Below are 11,113 nucleotides of genomic sequence, written 5' to 3' on the forward strand. Positions count from 1 at the left end.
CCTCCCAAATAGCTGGGACTACAAGTGCACACCATCACACCTGGCTAATTTTTGTAATTTTTGGGGAGATGGGTTTTACAACATTGGCCAGGCTGGTCTGGAACTCCTGATCTCAAGTGATCCGCCCACCTCGGCCTCCCAAAGTGCTGGGATTACAGGTGTGAGCCACCACACCCAGCCTCAAACCTGAGTATTATAGTCTGATGTCATGTGCTATCCCTTTAGAGAAGCTACTACCATTTCTGATACACTTTAATGAGTTGGCCAGGCATGGTGCCTCATGCCTGTAGTCCCAACATTTTAGAAGACTTGAAGCCAGAGGAGCACTTGAGCCCAGGAGTTGGAGACCAGCCTGGCAACATAGCAAGATCTCATCTCTACAAAAAACTGTAAGGCAGGCACAGCGACTCATGCCTGTAATACCAGCACTTTGGTAGGCTGAGGTGGGAGGATCGCTTAAGCTCAGGAGTTCAAGACCAGCCTGAGCAACATGGTGAAACCTTGTCTCTACTAAAAATGCAAAAATTAGTCAGGCTTGGTGGCACATGCCTGTAGTTCTATTTGCTTGGGAGGCTGAGGCAGGACGATAGCTTCAGCCCAGGAGGTGGGGGTTGCAGTGAGCCAAGATCACACTACTTCACTCCAGTGGGGGCAACAGAGCAAGATTCTGTCTCAAAAAAAAAAAAAGTTTAAAAAACCAGCCAGGCATGTACCTGTAATCCTTGGGAGGCCGAGGTGGAAAAATTCCTTAAGTCCAGGTGTTTAAGGCTGCATTGAGCTATGATAGCACCACTGCACCCCAGCCTGGGCAGCAGAGCAAGATCCTGTCTCAAAAAAAAAAACAGTTCATTTAGCTCACTGTCAGCCTTGGCACAAGACAGTTACCTTTAACTAGACTTAGAAGATAGCTAATAATTCCAGACATTGTTTGCTTTCTCCAGGCTAATACTGATGATTCTAATACGCTTCTTTTTTACAAAATGTCTAAGAGGAATATTTAGCCTGCTTGGAAAGGAAATAAGCTTGAAATTAAAATTTGATATGCAATTGTAATCAATTTGTCTAAGAAACTTTTTTTGTTTGTTTGTTTGTTTGTTTTTTGAGACGGAGTCTCGCTCGGTCGCCCAGGCTGGACTCCAGTGGTATGATCTCGGCTCACTGCAAGCTCCGCCTCTTGGGTTCACTCCATTCTACTGCCTCAGCCTTCCCAGGCACCTGCCACCACTCCCGGCTAATTTTTCTGTATTTTTAGTAGAGACGGGGTTTCACCGTGTTAGCCAGGATGGTCTCGATCTCCTGACCTCATGATCCACCCAACTCAGCCTCCCAAAGTGCTGGGATTACAGGTGTGAGCCATTGCGCCCATCTGAAACTGTTTTAACAGTATCCTTTGTTTCCAACCATGTGCATGTATTAACTGTTCATGATAAATTCTTTTTTTAATTAATTTTTTTTTTTTTTTGAGACAGGGTCTAACTGTCGCCCAGGCTGGATTGCAGTGGTATGATCAGAGCTCACTGAAGCCTCCACTTCCCCAGGCTCAGGTGACTGTTTTACCTCAGCCTCCCAAGTAGTTGCATCTACAGGTGCAGGCCACCACGCCCCACTAATTTTTATATTTTTAGAAGAGACAGGGTTTCACCATGTTAAGACTGGTCTGGAACTCCTGGGCTCAAGCAATCCACCTGCCCAGGCCCTTCCAAAGTGGGATTACAGGAGTGAGCCACTGAGCCTGGCTGATAAATTCTTATTCAAAGTAGATCAGGCCAGGGCCGGGCACAGTGGCTCACCCCTGTAATCCAAGCACTTCAGGAGGCCAAGGCAGGTGGATCATTTGAGGTCATGAGTTCAAGACCAGCCTGGCCAACATGGTGAAACCTCATTTCTAAGGAAATTACAAAAATTAGGCTGGGTGCGGTGGCTCAGGCCTGTAATCCCAGCACTTTGGGAGGCAGAGGTGGGTGGATCACGAGGTTAGGAGTTCAAGACCAGTCTGGCCAAGATGGTGAAACCCTATCTCTACTAAAAATACAAAAATTAGCCAGATGCAGTGGCAGGCGCCTGTAATCCCATCTACTGGGGAGGCTGAGGCAGGAGAATCGCTTTAAACCCAGGTGGCAGAGGTTGCAGTGAGCCAAGATCGCTCCACTGCACTCCAGCCTGGACAACAGAGTGAGATTCGGTCTCAAAAAAAAAATTAGTTGGTGTGGTGGTGCATGCCTGTAATCCCAACTACTTGGGAGGCTGAGGCAGGAGAATCACTTGAACCCAGGAGGCAGAGGTTGCAGTGAGCTGAGAACAGAGTGAGACTCCATCTCAAAAATAAATAAATAATTTTTTCTTTTTTATTTTTTTTGAGACAGAGTTTTGCTGTTGTTGTCCAGGCTGGAGTGCAATGGCTTGATCTCGGCTCACTGCAACCTCTGCCCCTGGGGTTCAAGCAATTCTCCTGCCTCAGCCTCCCGAGTACCTGGGATTAGAGGCATGCACCACCACGCCGGCTTTTTTTTCTCAAGACAGAGTTTCGCTCCTATCACTCAGCCTGGAGTGGAATGGCGTGATCTCCAGTCACTGCAATCTCCACCTCCTGGGTTCAAGCGATTCTCCAGCCTCAGCCTCCCGAGTAGCTGGGAGTACAGGCGCCCGCCACCACACCTGGCTAATTTTTGTATTTTCAGTAGAGACGGGGTTTCACCATGTTGGCCAGGCTGGTATCAAATTCCTGACCTCAGGTGATCCACCCGCCTCGGCCTCCCAAGGAGCTGGGATTACAGGCATGAGCCACTGCACCTGGCCAATAAATAAATATTAAAAAAAAAAAAAGTATATCAAACAGTTGTGATACCGGGGGACTAGAGGAGGTCCCACGATTCCAGTGGGACTTTGACCCCAGCCAGTGTCCAGGCTCTTGACACCAAATGAGAAGGAATTCAGGGACGAATTGGAAAATAGTGAAAGTACAGAGATTTATTGCAAATCGAGAAGTACGCATTCAAGAAAGGGGAGTGTGAGCATACTCAAGAATGTCATGCTATGGGGTTTAAGGTTTCTATCCTTATGAGTTTTTGTTTTTCTGTTTTGTTTGTTTGTTTGTTTTGAGACAGGGTCTCTTTCTGTTGCCTAGGCTGGATTGCAGTGGAGCGATCACGGCTCAATGCAGCCTCAACCGCCAGGGATCAAGCGATCCACCCACCTGGCCTCCCAAAGTACTGGGATTATAGACATGAACCACTGCATCTGGCCTCTTTATTTATGGGTTTTTTTTTTTTTTTTTTTTTTTTTTTTACCAGGGAGTGGAATATTCATGAAGATTTCTGGAAAAAGGTGAAGATTTCTTGGACTGTGGTGCCACCCATTTTTACACCAAATACAGGTGTTCTCGGAACTGTCGTGGTACCGAGGGGGTGTGACTGAGTATGTTAATGAGCGAACAATGAGGTTCCAGGTGAAACCTAGGTCAAATCCAGTGCCATGTTACATCCAGTGGGACCTAGCCAGCTTGGCCCACATCCTGGTTCTCAGGGTCTAATCAGCCTCTAGCTTATGCAGCTATTTCAACAGTTTCCTTTTTACTAGTCATATGAAATGCCTGTCTGGAATTTTCTTTTTTCTTTTTTGTTTTTGAGACAGAGTCTTGCCCTGTTGCCCAGGCTGGAGTGCAGGGGTGCAATCTCAGCTCACTGCAACCTACGCCTCCCGGTTTCAAGCAATTCTCCTGCCTCAGCCTCCCTAGTAGCTGGGATTATAGGTGTGCACCACCACGCCCGACTAATCTTTGTATTTTCAGTAGAGACAGTGTTTCACCCCGTTGGCCAGGCTGATCTCGAACTCCTGACCTCAGGTGATCTGCCTGCCTCAGCTTCCAAAGAGCCAGGATTACGGGTGTGAGCTACCATGCCCGGCCTCCTGCCTGGAGTTTTCTATTCTCCCACAACAACCCTGTATTATTCATGTCTCAGTTGTCTTACAGATATTTTATATACTTTCCACTCCCACATGGGAATCTGAATTTCTGAAAATAACTAAGAGGAATTTTGCAAAAATATAACTGGAAGACATAGCATGATTCATAGAATCCAGTAAAATTATCACCCCAACATGACTGGGTTTTTTTTGTTTTGTTTTGTTTTGTTTTGTTTTTGAGACGGAGTCTCACTCTGTCACCCAGGCTGGAGTGCAGTGGCTCAATCTCAGTCCACTGCAACCTCCGCCTCCCAGGTTCAAGCTATTCTCCTGCCTCAGCCTCCCAAGTAGCTGGGACTACAGGCTCGCACCACCATGCCTGGCTTATTTTTGTATTTTTTTAGTAGAGATGGGGTTTTGCCATGTTGGCCAGGCTGGTCTTGAAATCCTGACCGCAGGTGATCTGCCCACCTCAGCCTCCCAAAGTGCTGCGATTACAGGCATCAGGCATACGCAACCCCACTTGGCCTAAATAATCTTGTGTGGGGGGGGGGTTTTTTTTTTTTTTTAGACAACAGTTTCGCTCTTGTTGCCCAAGCTGGAGTGCAATGGTGCAATCTTGGCCCACTACAACCTCCAGCTCCCAGGTTCAAGCTATTCTCCTGCCTCAGCCTCCCGAGTAGCTGGGATTACAGGAGGGTGCCACCACATCCGGCTAATTTTTTGTATTTTTAGTAGAAATGGGGTTTCACCATGTTAGCCAGAAGTTCAAAACCAGCTGGCCAACATGGTGAAACCCTATCTCTGCTAAAAATACAAAAATTAGCCAGGCGTGGTGGTGCTCACCTGTAGTCCCAGCTACTCAGGAGGCTGAGGCAGGAGAATTGCTTGAACCCAGGAGGCGGAGGTTGCAGTGAGCCGGGATTGCGCCACTGCACTCCAGCCTGGGTGACAGCGCAAGACTCTGTCTCAAAAACAAAAACAAAAAACAAAAAACAAAACCCAGCTTTATGGAGATATAATTCACATACCATACAATCCACCCACTTAAAGTGTACAATTCAATAGCTTTTAGTATATTAATAGGGTTGCATGATCATCACTGCAATCTAATTTTAGAAGTTTATCACTCCAGAAAGAAACCTCATACTCATTAGCAGTCACTCTTCATATCCTCCTCCCCAGCCCTTGACAACCACTAATCTACTTTCTGTCTCTATAGATTTGCCTCTTCTGGACATTTCATATAAATGGAATCATACAATATAGGGCCTTTATTGACTGGCTTTTTTCATTTAGCATATTTTTAACATTCATCCATGTTGTAGCATGTATCAGTACTTCACATCTTTTTATTACTAAATATTTCACTGTATGGCTATATTATATTTTATTTATCTCTTCATCAGTTGGTAGGCATTTGGGTTATTTCCACTCTTTGGCCATTATGAATAATGCTGCTGTGAACATTTGTGTACAAGTTTGTATGTGGACATGTTTTTATTGCCCTTAGATGTATAACTTGAAGTGGAATTGCTGGCTCATAGTTTTAACTTTTTTTTTTTTTTTTAGACGGAGTTTCACTCTTGTTGCCCAGGCTGGAGTGCAATGGCGAGATCTCGGCTCACCGCAACTTCCACCTCCCGGGTTCAAGCGATTCTCCTGCCTCAGCCTTCTGAGTAGCTGGGATTACAGGCATGTGCCACCACGCCCAGCTAATTTTGTATTTTTAGTAGAATGGAGTTTCTCCATGTTGGTCAGGCTGGTCTGGAACTTCCCGACCTCAGGTGATCCGCCTGCCTCAGCCTCCCAAAGTGCTGGGATTACAGGCGTGAGCCACCAGGCCCAGCCTTTTAACATATGTTTAACTGTAATACTTATGTTAAACTACAACCCATATGATTATGTTTAACATTTTGAGTAACTGCCAAAATATTTTCCAAAACAATTGCAACATTTTACTTTCTCATCAGCAATGTGTGAGGGTTCCAACTTCTCCAAAGTTTCACCAATGCTTGTTATTATATTGTGTTCTTGATTATTACTATCCTAGTGTGTGGAAAATGGTATCTTGCTGTGTTTTGATTTGCATTTCCCGAATGACTAGTAATGTTGAGTATCTTTTTATGTTCTCTGTATTTTCTTGGAGAAATCATTTCCATTTATTCTGCCCTCCCCCCGCACCAGCTGGTGTTGAAACTGATTTATTTACTTATTTATTTATTTATCGGAGAAATTTTGTTTTGTTTTGTTTTTGAGACTGAGTCTTGCTCTGTCATGTAGGCTGGAGTGCAGCGGCACAATCTCGGCTCACTGCAACCTCTGCCTTCCGGGTTCCAGCGATTCTCCTACCTCAGCCTCCTGAGTAGTTAGGATTACAGGCGTGTACCACCACGCCCAGCTAATTTTTGTATTTTAGTAGAGACGGGGTTTCACCATGTTGGCCAGGCTGGTCTCAAACCCCTGACCTCAAGTGATCCACCTGCCTTGGCCTCCCAAAGTGTTGGGATTACAGGCGTGAGCCACTGCACCCAGCCAAGAAATTATTTTCAAAATTTATACTTGATAATAGACTTGTGTATCCAGAACATATATATCTTACATCTTAATAATACGAAGATAAAGAACTCAATTTAAAAATGGACAAAGCGGCTGGGCACAGTGGCTCACCCCTGTAATCCCAGCACTTTGGGAGTCCGAGGCGGGCGGATCACTGGAGGTCAGGCATTTGAGACCAGCCTGACCAGCATGGTAAAAACCCCATCTCTACTAAAAAAACACAAAAAATTAGCCAGCTGTGGTGGTGGGTGCCTGTAATCCCAGCTACTTGGGAGACTGAGGCAGGAGAATGGCTTGAACCCAGGAGGAGGAGAATGCAATGAGCCAAGATCGCGCCACTGCACTCCAGCCTGGACAGAGCGAGACCCTGTCTCTAAATAAATAAAATAAAAAGTAAAAATAGACAAAGTATCTGAATTTTTTTTTTTTTTTTTTTTTTGAGATACAGTTTCGCTCTTGTTGCCCAGGCTGGAGTGCAATGGGCAATCTCAGCTCACAGCAACCTCTGCCTTCTGGGTTCAAGCAATTCTTCTGCCTGAGCCTCCTGAGTAGCTGAGATTACAGGCATGTGCCACCACGTCCTGCTAATTTTGTATTTTTAGTAGAGACGGGGTTTCTCCATGTTGGTCAGGCTAGTCTCGAACTCCCAACCTCAGGTGATCCACCCACCTCGGCCTCCCAAAGTGCTGGGATTACAGGCATGAGCCACCGCGCCCAGCCGTTAAGTCATTTTTTGAGAAAGCTCTTTGGTTGGTTGACGTGGGGAACGGAAACTCTATATAGGTTGAACAGTTCATTCTGAAAGCAGAATGGGCTAGTTCCCTTTTAAAGTTTGATAAGAAAGGGGCCGGGCATAGTGGCTCATGCCTGTAATCCCAGCTCTTTGGGAGGCCGAGGTGGGTGGATCATCTGAGGTCAGAAGTTCAAGACCAGCCTGGCCAACATGGCAAAACCCCATCTCTACTAAAATACAAAAAAAATGGCCAGACTTGGTGGTGGGTTCCTGTAGTCCCAGTTACTTGGGAGGCTGAGTTAGGAGGGTGGCTTAAGCCTGGGAGGCAGAGTGATACAGAATGGCTGGGCTACTGGCCAAACCCCACCCCTAAGGCCTGGAACCATGGCCCTAAGTGAAAACAGCTGACCCCATTTTTCTGCCCAATGTTACCTTTTTGGCCGGCCACGCCCCTATCCTGTGCCCATAATGACTTCAGCTGGCAGAGCAACATAAGCGCCTGGGCAGCGAGCAGAGAAGCTACTGAGTGTCAGAGACTGCAGACGCAGCTAACTTCGGAGGGTACCTCCTGCACCATCCCCATTCTAGCTGCCATCCCACTGAGGGCCATTTCCATCACCCAGTAAAATCCTCCACATACACTACCCCTTCAATCCATTCATTTGTCCTGATTCTTCCTGGATGCCAGACAAGAACCCGGGTGCCAAGAGGGCAGGGGCTTGGATGCTGCTGCCAGGGCTGTACAGAGCCTGCTCCCGCCAGAGAGGACCGACCAACCAGTTCCAGCATTCGTTCACTCTGGTTCCCACACTGCTTGCTCACACATTTCCTCTTCCAAAAAGTGGCCAGCAGTGGGCTGAAAGGAGCCACTCCAGTTCCTGCCCACGAAGGGGGTCAAGGTCAAGGGAATTATCCCATCTCAGGAGGTTGCCATAAGCCAAGATTGCGCCACTGCACTCCAGCCTGGGCGACAGGCTGAGACCCCATTTCAAAAATAAATAAAAAATAAAGTTTGATAAGAAGGAAAAAGAGATGGGAATGGTAGCTTGTTAGAAGGCTAAGATCAGTGGGAATTTTTATTTTTATTTTTTTAGAGATGGTGCATCTTGTCATGTTGCTCAGGTGGTCTTGAACTCCTGGCCTCAAAGCAGTCCTCTCACCTCAGCCTCCCAAAGTGCTAGGATTACAGACTTGAGCTGCCACACCCTGCCTTCAGTGGGAATTTTTTTTCTTTGAGACGGAGTCTTGCTCTGTCGCCCAGGCTGGAGTGTGATGGCGTGATCTTGGCTCATCGCAACTTCCACCTCCCAGGTTCAAGCAATTCTCCTGCCTCTGCCTCCTGAGTAGCTGGGATTACAGGCATGCACCACCATGCCCAGCTAATTTTTTGTATTTTTAGTAGAGACGGGGTTTCTCCATGTTGGTCAGGCTGGTCTCAAACTCCCGACCTCAGGTGATCCTCTGGCCTCGGCCTCCAAAGTGCTGGGACTACAGGCGTGAGCCACAGCACCCAGCCTTCAAGTGGGAATTTTTAATGAGGGAGGGGGAACATGTCTTAGGATGATAGGAAAGAATTGGGAAAGTATATCTACCAAAAGTGCTGTGAGTGTTGATAGTAGAAAAAGATGAGGTTAAAGTGGTGAAAGGATTTGTAAAAGAAGATCTTCTGCTAGGCCTTGACTAAGCAGAGGGTTTCCCAAGCCTAAGAAAGAACATAAGCAAAGGCAGGATAGAACCCAAGTCAAGGTATAAAAGGACAGAGGGGCCAGGCACAGTGGCTCACGCCTGTAATCCTAACACTTCAGTATTGCATCCTCCAAGGTAGGAGGATGGTTTGTGTCCAGGAGTTCGAGACTCCTGGGCGACACAGTGAGACCCTGTCTCTACAAAAAAATTATAAAATTATTTCAGCCTGGCCAACATGGTGAAACCCTATCTCTACTAAAAATACAACAAATTAGCTGGGTGTGGTGGAGGGCGCCTGTAATCCCAGCTACTCAGGAGGCTGAGGCTCAAGAATCGCTTGAACCCAGAAGGCAGAGGTTGCAGTGAGCCAAGATTGCACCACTGCACTCCAGCCTGGGCTACAGAGCAAGGCTCTGACTCAAAAAAAAAAAAAAAAATTTAAAAAATTAGCCAGGCGTGGTGGTGCACACCTGTGATCCTATATATACTCAGAAGGCTGAGGCGGGAGGATCACTTCAGCCCTGAAGGTAGAGGTTGCAGTGAGCTGTGTTTGTGCCACTGCACTCCAGACTGGGCAAGAGAGCAAGACCTGTCCAGGGAAAAAAAGAAAAAAAGAAGGGAAGAAAGGAAGATAGGGAGGGAGGAAGGAAGGAAGGAAGGAAGGAACATTTGAGGAATGGGAAGGGAAATCTTAAATGCAGGAAAATTTGATGTATTGGAGGTACAGTGAGAAATAAGGTAGATTGTGACTAGATTTTAGTTATTCTGGGAATGACGTTGGGAAAGGATTGAGAGTGGGGAGAATTTGGTATTGGGAAAGTCGGAAATTAAATTAATCCAGGCATGTGATAAAGCTCTGGAGCAGGGTATTGGCAATGGGAGGGGAGAGGAATCAGCAGCCAAGGGAGGCCAAGCAGAGCAACCACAGCTGGATGGCCACAGGGTCATGTAGGGCAGAGATGACCAAGGGCTGGGATGCCACCACTGCAACATGCCACCACTGCCCATGGGTGTTTTCTCAACTGTTCTTCTTTCCATCACAAGATTCCAAGTACTATGTGGGGGTGCCTGTGCCCTGGATGCTGAGAGCCATGAGAGGATCTCTGCCCTTAAACTTCTAAAGAGGGAGGTAGAGACCTGGCTCTTACAAAACGTGCAGACAATTCTTCCCAAATTGCAGAGGAAATGGGATGCCAGACAGACAAAAGGAGAAAAGGTTCACACTACAGGGCCAGACTGAAAGGCTTTATATATGCCCCTCTGGCAGGGGAAAGGGGTACATCTTATGTTGTAAAAAAGTGCTGTGATCAACTTTAGGCAAATAATCCTGGGAGCAATATGAGGTTTGGGCTGGAGAGGGAGTAGATTGTTTATAAAGAGACCAGGGAAAGTGTGTAAGAGAAGGCAGATTTGAGGAGCATTTATTTCTCGGGGAGGATCACAGGCTCTGGTGACTAGAACAATGGAGGAAGTAAAAGAGAAGGAATTTGGGACTTGGTTCATGGCAATGCCATCAATTGATTCTGAGAATACAAGCTATAAAATATGTTTGTGGATGAAGATGACCAAATCATTAAAAACTAGTTATGTGAAATATACATACTTTACTATAGATCTCAGGAAAAAAGAACAGAAATGGAGATGGTGCTTCTGTTCTCATTGAGCCTCACAGAAGGTAACAAAGGCAAGATAGTGGATGAAATCCTCCAGGAAGAAAAAGGGAGGAAAAATAGAACTAAGGACAAATCCTGGGAACATCAGTATTACAGAATCAGTAGAAGAGGAAAAAAATCAGGAGAGATTCATACCAGTGAAGCCAAAGGAAAAAAAAGAAAACACAGTGGGGTAGAGAATGGGGGAAGTCATCCTGGTGACAGGCTGCAGAGAAAGCAAATGATTCAACACCGGGGGAAGAGGATCACTAGCAATTAGCAGGTCAGTGTTGACCTTAGCGAAAGTAGCTTCAGAAGAGACAGGACAGAGTCTAGAAGGCAATGGGTTGAAGAGTGTGCCAGTTATTAACTTATTGCCTCTTAGTTCAAATTCAGGCCAGGTGAATCACCTGAGGTCAGGAGTTCAAGACCAGCCTGGGCCAACAAGGTGAAACCCCGTCTCTACTAAAAATACAAAAAAAAATTTTAGCCAAGTGTAGTCGTGGGTGCCTATAATCTCAGCTACTTGGGAGGCTGAGGCAGGAGAATCACTTGAACCTGGGAGGTGGAGGTTGCAGTG

This window comes from Pan troglodytes, chromosome 12, assembly GCF_028858775.2.
Source record: "Pan troglodytes isolate AG18354 chromosome 12, NHGRI_mPanTro3-v2.0_pri, whole genome shotgun sequence".
NCBI lineage: Eukaryota > Metazoa > Chordata > Mammalia > Primates > Hominidae > Pan > Pan troglodytes.